Source organism: Babylonia areolata, chromosome 25 (assembly GCF_041734735.1).
Source record: "Babylonia areolata isolate BAREFJ2019XMU chromosome 25, ASM4173473v1, whole genome shotgun sequence".
Classification (NCBI taxonomy): Eukaryota; Metazoa; Mollusca; class Gastropoda; order Neogastropoda; family Buccinidae; genus Babylonia; species Babylonia areolata.
Window position 1 is genome coordinate 21,026,854 of NC_134900.1, and position 6,000 is coordinate 21,032,853.

Genomic DNA, 6,000 nt, shown 5'->3' on the forward strand with positions numbered 1-6,000 from the left:
CCCCAGGTCTATGTCCCCCAAGTCTATATGACTGCTGGTCTATGTTCCTCCAGATCTATGTATGTTTATTTATATATATACATACACTTTTGGGTACTGGGCAATGGTTAGCAGTAGTCAGTAGTCAGCAGGCAGTGATCAGTAGCGGTCAATGACCAATACGGCAATAGTAGTCAGTTGTTGGCAGTGGTCACTGGTCAAAACTGGTGAAAAAGTACTAACGTTGGGTAACACAACAGTACTCATAATGCAGATAGATGTTAACATAATATAAACTGCACATTTTTGGGTAGTGGGCAGAACTGGTCAGTGATTAATCAGACCAGGTCAAGAAGTCGTTATATTACATAGACAAAAAAAATGCTGAAACCTTTTCAGCATTAATCAGTAGTGCCAAGTGGTCAGTAACAGGCAAAGCCTATCAAGAATCCCAATACAACATAACCGTCACAATCCAATACAATCTCATCTGAATAGTTATTAGTAAGTAGTGGTCAGCAGTGGTCAGTTTGCAGTCAAAAACCTGCTAGGAAATCATGCAGCATAATAATGCAAAAATGTGACAACACAATCTAAGCTCTTTTGGATTGTGGTCAATGGCGGTCAGCAGTGGTCCTAGACCTGGGGGAACAAAAACCTGAGGGAATGTAGACCTGTGGGAACAAAGACTCAGAAAACAATTTGAGGGAACATAGACCTAAAGCCATGGACCTGGGGAACCACAGACTTGGGGCCACAGGCCCGGGGGACCACAGACCTGGGGCCACAGACCCGAGGGACCACAAACCTGGGGTCACAGACCTGGGGGACCAAAGACCTGTGGCCACAGACCTGGGGGACCATAGACCTGGGGCCATAGACCTGGGGGACCATAGACCAGAGGCCATAGACCTGGGGGACCACGGACCTGGAGGACCATAGACCTGGGGGACCACAGACCTGGGGGACCACAGACCCGGGGCCGTAGACCTGGGGGACCACAGACCCGGGGCCGTAGACCTGGGGGACCACAGACCCGGGGCCGTAGACCTGGGGGACCACAGACCAGGAGGACCAGAGACCTGGGGGACCATAGACCTGGGGCCATAGACCGTAGACCTGGGGCCACAGACCGTAGACTTGGGGGAAAACAAAGCTGACCCCCCCCAAGTATAGTGGCTGGAAAGTGTTGATGATACTTTTGTCCAATGTTAAACCGCAGATTTGGGCTAAACCTTCCTTCTCACCTTTTTGTTCCAGTAATTTAATAGATTAGGGTAGGTATGCCTAAGTGCTAACTGTGTGTAACTGCGAACGGTTCACGTATCGCCCACACACGCATTTCACAATTTCACGTCGGCTTCGACCTCTGTCTGATACCTTAATGAATATCCATTTCAAAGAACCAGTCAAACATGAGATATTCCCAGCTATCTCCGCACCCTTTCTTCTCTTCGCACACCACTGCTGACCAAGATCACAAACATGCCCTCAAAATCCTAAAATCACCAGCTGCCATGGCGAAGTGGTAAGAGTCATGGACTGACATCTGGGAGGATGCGGGTTTGAATCCCAGCAGAGGTGGGTTCTTCGGCCCGCGGCCGGCTCCCACCCAGAGCTGAAAGTGTTATGGGCTTAAATGGGAAGGTTGGGACCACACAGTCGAGTATCATCCACTTCACGGATGTGTCTTTCGGTGCACTGCTCTTGTCTTATCTCTCGGGCCTGGTTGACGACCTGGATACCATTATGACAGGAAGCGTTGAGTACAGCCTTGTCAAGCAGTCTGAATCCTAAATGGACCTCCATTGCAGCAGCAGCATCATCATATCATCATCATCATCGTTATCTTCCTTCTTCATCATGTGGCCTTTCATGCCCTGCTGTCATGGTTACCTCAGTTTCGATACCTCTCCACTTCGGCGCCTAAGGTAAGTCTTGTCAAGGTTTCCAGTGTCGGCAGATTCATGGGGAACTGGTGTTGGAGGGATGCGGTGGTGGTCTCCACTCTGGAGGAGATGCTCACTGTCTGTTGTTAAGTACATTATATCGAACAGGCACCACCGAACACCACCCAAGTGACAGCAGCAGTGCAGGGTCTCCTGTGATGTTTGGCCTACTGGCAACCTAAATTGCTGGTTCCCTGTGGACTGCCAGCACTGGGACTGGGACAGACAAACCTGGGTATGGCTGTGCATAGGGGACTTGGAATGAGCGGCCTGGAAGTAATGCCACTAAACTGGTTCTATCAGCCATTAGTGAAAAGTTCATGCAGGACAGCAGCGAAATCAAACTCAAGAATCAAGAAAGTCCCGCATTTCACTGAAACGCCGGAACTGAAGTATGCATAGACTTTCACTGAGAATTGAACGTTGCATCCGTTAATTATTCGGGACCGATGTCAAGCCGATCGCTGCACATCTATCGAGGATCGATGCCCAATGCCAGCCGTTTTAAAAGGTTGAAGAGAAGGAGTAGACGAATTTTTTCTCGTGCAACCTAGGGGAGAAAGCCTTCAAATACATAAGACCTACATTTGACGATCGTGCCATCTGTTATCTGTACAATACACTCGTTAAGCTGGTCGTTTCGACTGGACCTTCCCTATCAGTTCGCTGGCATTAGTGACAACGACTGAACGAGACATCAAACAGATCGAATGCTTTTATGATAACCATACCAAAAAGGACAGTTCTTGAATACATGGTTATCATTGATATAACGTGGAGGAATGTTCTTTGAACTCTTTCCAAATAATTAAACCATTGCTGTGTGTGTCGACGATGATTTTGATTCGCGAACTGAACAGACGGCAAAACGGTTGCTTGGACAGTATGCAACAGGGACATATTTCCGCGTGTTCATTTAGCAAAATAGGCTACAACATCTCATTTTTGAAATTAACAAATAACCTTGAATTGTAGAATGGCCTGCTGCGTCCAGTATCTGCACGTCTGCGGATGCCTCCAAAGTCAACTGTTCCAAACACCTGTGCAGTAGCCTCGCCGACAGATGGGAATGTATTCTTAAGGTTAGGCTAGTTCCTTCAATCAACAATTGTCTCCCATGCTATTTTCTTCCTCGCACATGCGCTCTCACCATTGGTTTCTTTGTTGTTTGTTTGTTTATTTTGTTTTGTTTGTTTGTTTGGTTTGGTTTGGTTGTTGTTGTTGTTTGTTTTTTTCCCTGAAAACAGGTTAGCTTCTGATTGGCATGCGCACTGCGAAAGTCTATTAAGTGAATAAATTTTGTCAACTGCATCACCATCGTCAAGTAATCTTCTCCATCATCTCAAAAAGCTGCGTGACACAAGATCTTTTGCGTCTGAAGTATGTTGGTACTTTTAATCGTGTATGATAGTAAGTCGTGTCCGACTATGACCACCTGAACAGCATATACTTGGCAACTGGTATCCCGACAATCTGGGCGAGAATTTGATTAAAGTGAGGAGTGTTGCCCAAATTACACCCCGCCCTCTCGGCCAAGAGGGTTTTCTGGCAGTAAGCGTTGGGATGGTTCCGAAAGGCCGCTCGCCCTTAAGGCTGCATGCACCACAAAGAGCCAGTGCAATTTTGCTACCGAGTTTGAGAGTCATAGTCCTTCACAAAAAGATTAAGCTGTAAATGACTTCCCATTGCAATGGAGAAACCGTTGATCATACAGCTCTCACCTTGCTGTTGGCCCATAAGAGCTCTAAACTGTGGATTGCGTTATGGTAAATGTTTCATCACGCAGACATTATTGTTATCATCGCCATCATTACATCATGCTCGAATCACACAGTGAAATCATGTTGCGTATGGCTGAAAGCTCCTCAAAAGACAAAGCGACAATTTTGATTACGATGTGCTTCTTAGTCATCGTCTACCACATGCTACAAGCGTCACGAGAACGTTTCCCGCACGTCAATCGCCATGGCAGCATCATCAACCTCTACAACAGACTGTCGCAAGGGACACAATTTCTGGAATTTCTGGGTGGCGCAAATACTGGGTGACTTCCCCTATACTGTGACCCTTTTGCGCCAGCTTTCGAACTTTCTATTCCATCGGCAAGCCCTCTTTCTTTGAAATCAGCTTCCTCAGCCTCTCTGTCACTCATCTTCGCTGCAGTCTTTCAAATCCAGTCTCTTTCCTTCCAACAGCACATTTCGAATACCTGTAAAGTTGCCTATTTGGAACTGCGTAGAATCAGCTCTATCCGCCACTATCTCTCAACCGATGCAACCAAGACACTTGTATGCTCTCTGGTTCTCTCAAGATTGGATTACTGCAACTCTCTTTTGGCCGGCCTTCCCAAAATATCTATTAGACAGACACCAACGATTTCAGAATAACGCTGCCAGACTCATTTGCAGAGCTTCTAAATTTGACCATGTTTCTCCTCTCCTTCAGTCTCTGTCTCCACTGGTTGCCTGTTTCTGATCGAATAGACTATAAGCTATCCACTCTTCTTTCGCGTTTCTAACGGTGTTGCAAGGGTAGTTCGCACGGCCTTGTCAAGCTTGTTTAGGCATCTCGCCCGTTCCCTTCCCTCCCGCTGCGGCCGAATGTGAGCCGCGACTGAAAGAGGAAAAGAAGGGGCCCTCGTTTTGCGCTGCAAAAACTGTACAGTTGTATATCGTACAAAGTTATAAAACAGGAAAAGTTTGAAAGTCATTTACACCGCTAGAATGCAAACACACACATTAATTTTTGTTCTAATGAATCATAAAGAACATATTCAACAGATAACACCTCCACAAAGTGAATGTATTTTGTGTTTTGTATGTTACTGATATTTCTTTTCACTGAGTCAACGGATCTGGCCCCAAGTATCTTTCTGAACTCCTTCATATCTATACCCCGTCTCGCCAGCTCCGTTCTTCCTCTGATACTCGACTTCACAGGATACCTCACGTCAGAAGTAAGACTTATGGACGACAAACATCGTTTTCTTTTCAATCGCCAAAGACGTGGAACAAGCTCCCTGATAACCTCCGTCATTCTGATTCCCTCGCATTTTTATGTTGGATGTATTCTATTCTGTTTATTGTCTCGGATGTATTGTTTTGTATTGTATTGTGTTGGATGCATTGTATTGTGTTGCATTGTGTTGGATGTATTCTATCGTGTTTTGTTGTGCTAGATGTATTGTATTGTGTTGGTTGCACTGTTTTGGATGTTTTGTATTGTACTGTATTGTATTGTGTTGGAAGAATTATGTTGAATTGGGTTGGATGTATTGGATTGTTTTGCATTGTTGGATTGTGCTGTATTGTGTTGTATTGTGTTGGAGGATTTTCTATTGTATTGGATGTATTCTATTGTGTTCCATTGTGTTGTATCGTGTTCTAATGAGTTCGATGTATTGCATTGTGTTGTTCTGTGTTGGATGTATTCAGTATTGTGTTGCATTGTTTTGGATGTCTTCTATTGTGCTGTGTTGTATTGTGTTGGATGTTTTGTACTGTGTTGCATTGTGTTGGATGTATTGTATTGTGTTGTGTCGGATGTATTGTATTGTGTTGTATAGTGTTGGATGTATTGTTTTCTGTTGCATTGTGTTGGATGTATTGTGTTGCATTGTATTGTGCTGGATGTAGTGTATTGCGTTGTATTGTATTGTGTTGGATGTATTATATTGTGTTGGATGTATTGTGTTGTACTGTGCTGGATGTAGTGTATTGTATTATAATGTATTATTTTGCATTGTGTTGGATTTATTGTATTGTGTTGTATTGGATGTAGTGTATTGTGTTCCATTGTGTTGGATGTATTGCATTGTGTTATATTGTGCTGCATTGTGTTGGATGTATTGTATTGTATTGGATGTATTGTGTTGTGTTGCATTGTGTTGGATGTATTGTACTCTGTTGCATTGTTTTGGTTGCATTGTATTGTGTTGCATCGTTTTGGATTGTATTATATTGTGTTGTATTGTGTTGGAGGTATTCTATTGTGTTGGATGTATTGTATTGGGTTCCATTGTGTTGGATGTTTTATATTGTGTTCTATTGTGTAGGATGTATTACATTGTTAC

The 6,000-nt window shown here is 44.3% G+C and overlaps 1 protein-coding gene across 1 annotated transcript in view; it reads right to left on the reverse strand.

Moving 5' to 3' along the window:
* LOC143300030 (queuosine 5'-phosphate N-glycosylase/hydrolase-like) overlaps positions 1-3,026 on the reverse strand; it is a 94,347-nt gene extending 91,321 nt beyond the window's left edge. Inside the window, exon 1 of the mRNA XM_076613585.1 lies at positions 2,892-3,026. The gene's annotated coding sequence lies outside the window, so the exon portion shown is untranslated. The remainder of the gene's footprint in view (positions 1-2,891) is intronic.
* Between the last annotated feature and the right edge of the window lie 2,974 nt (positions 3,027-6,000).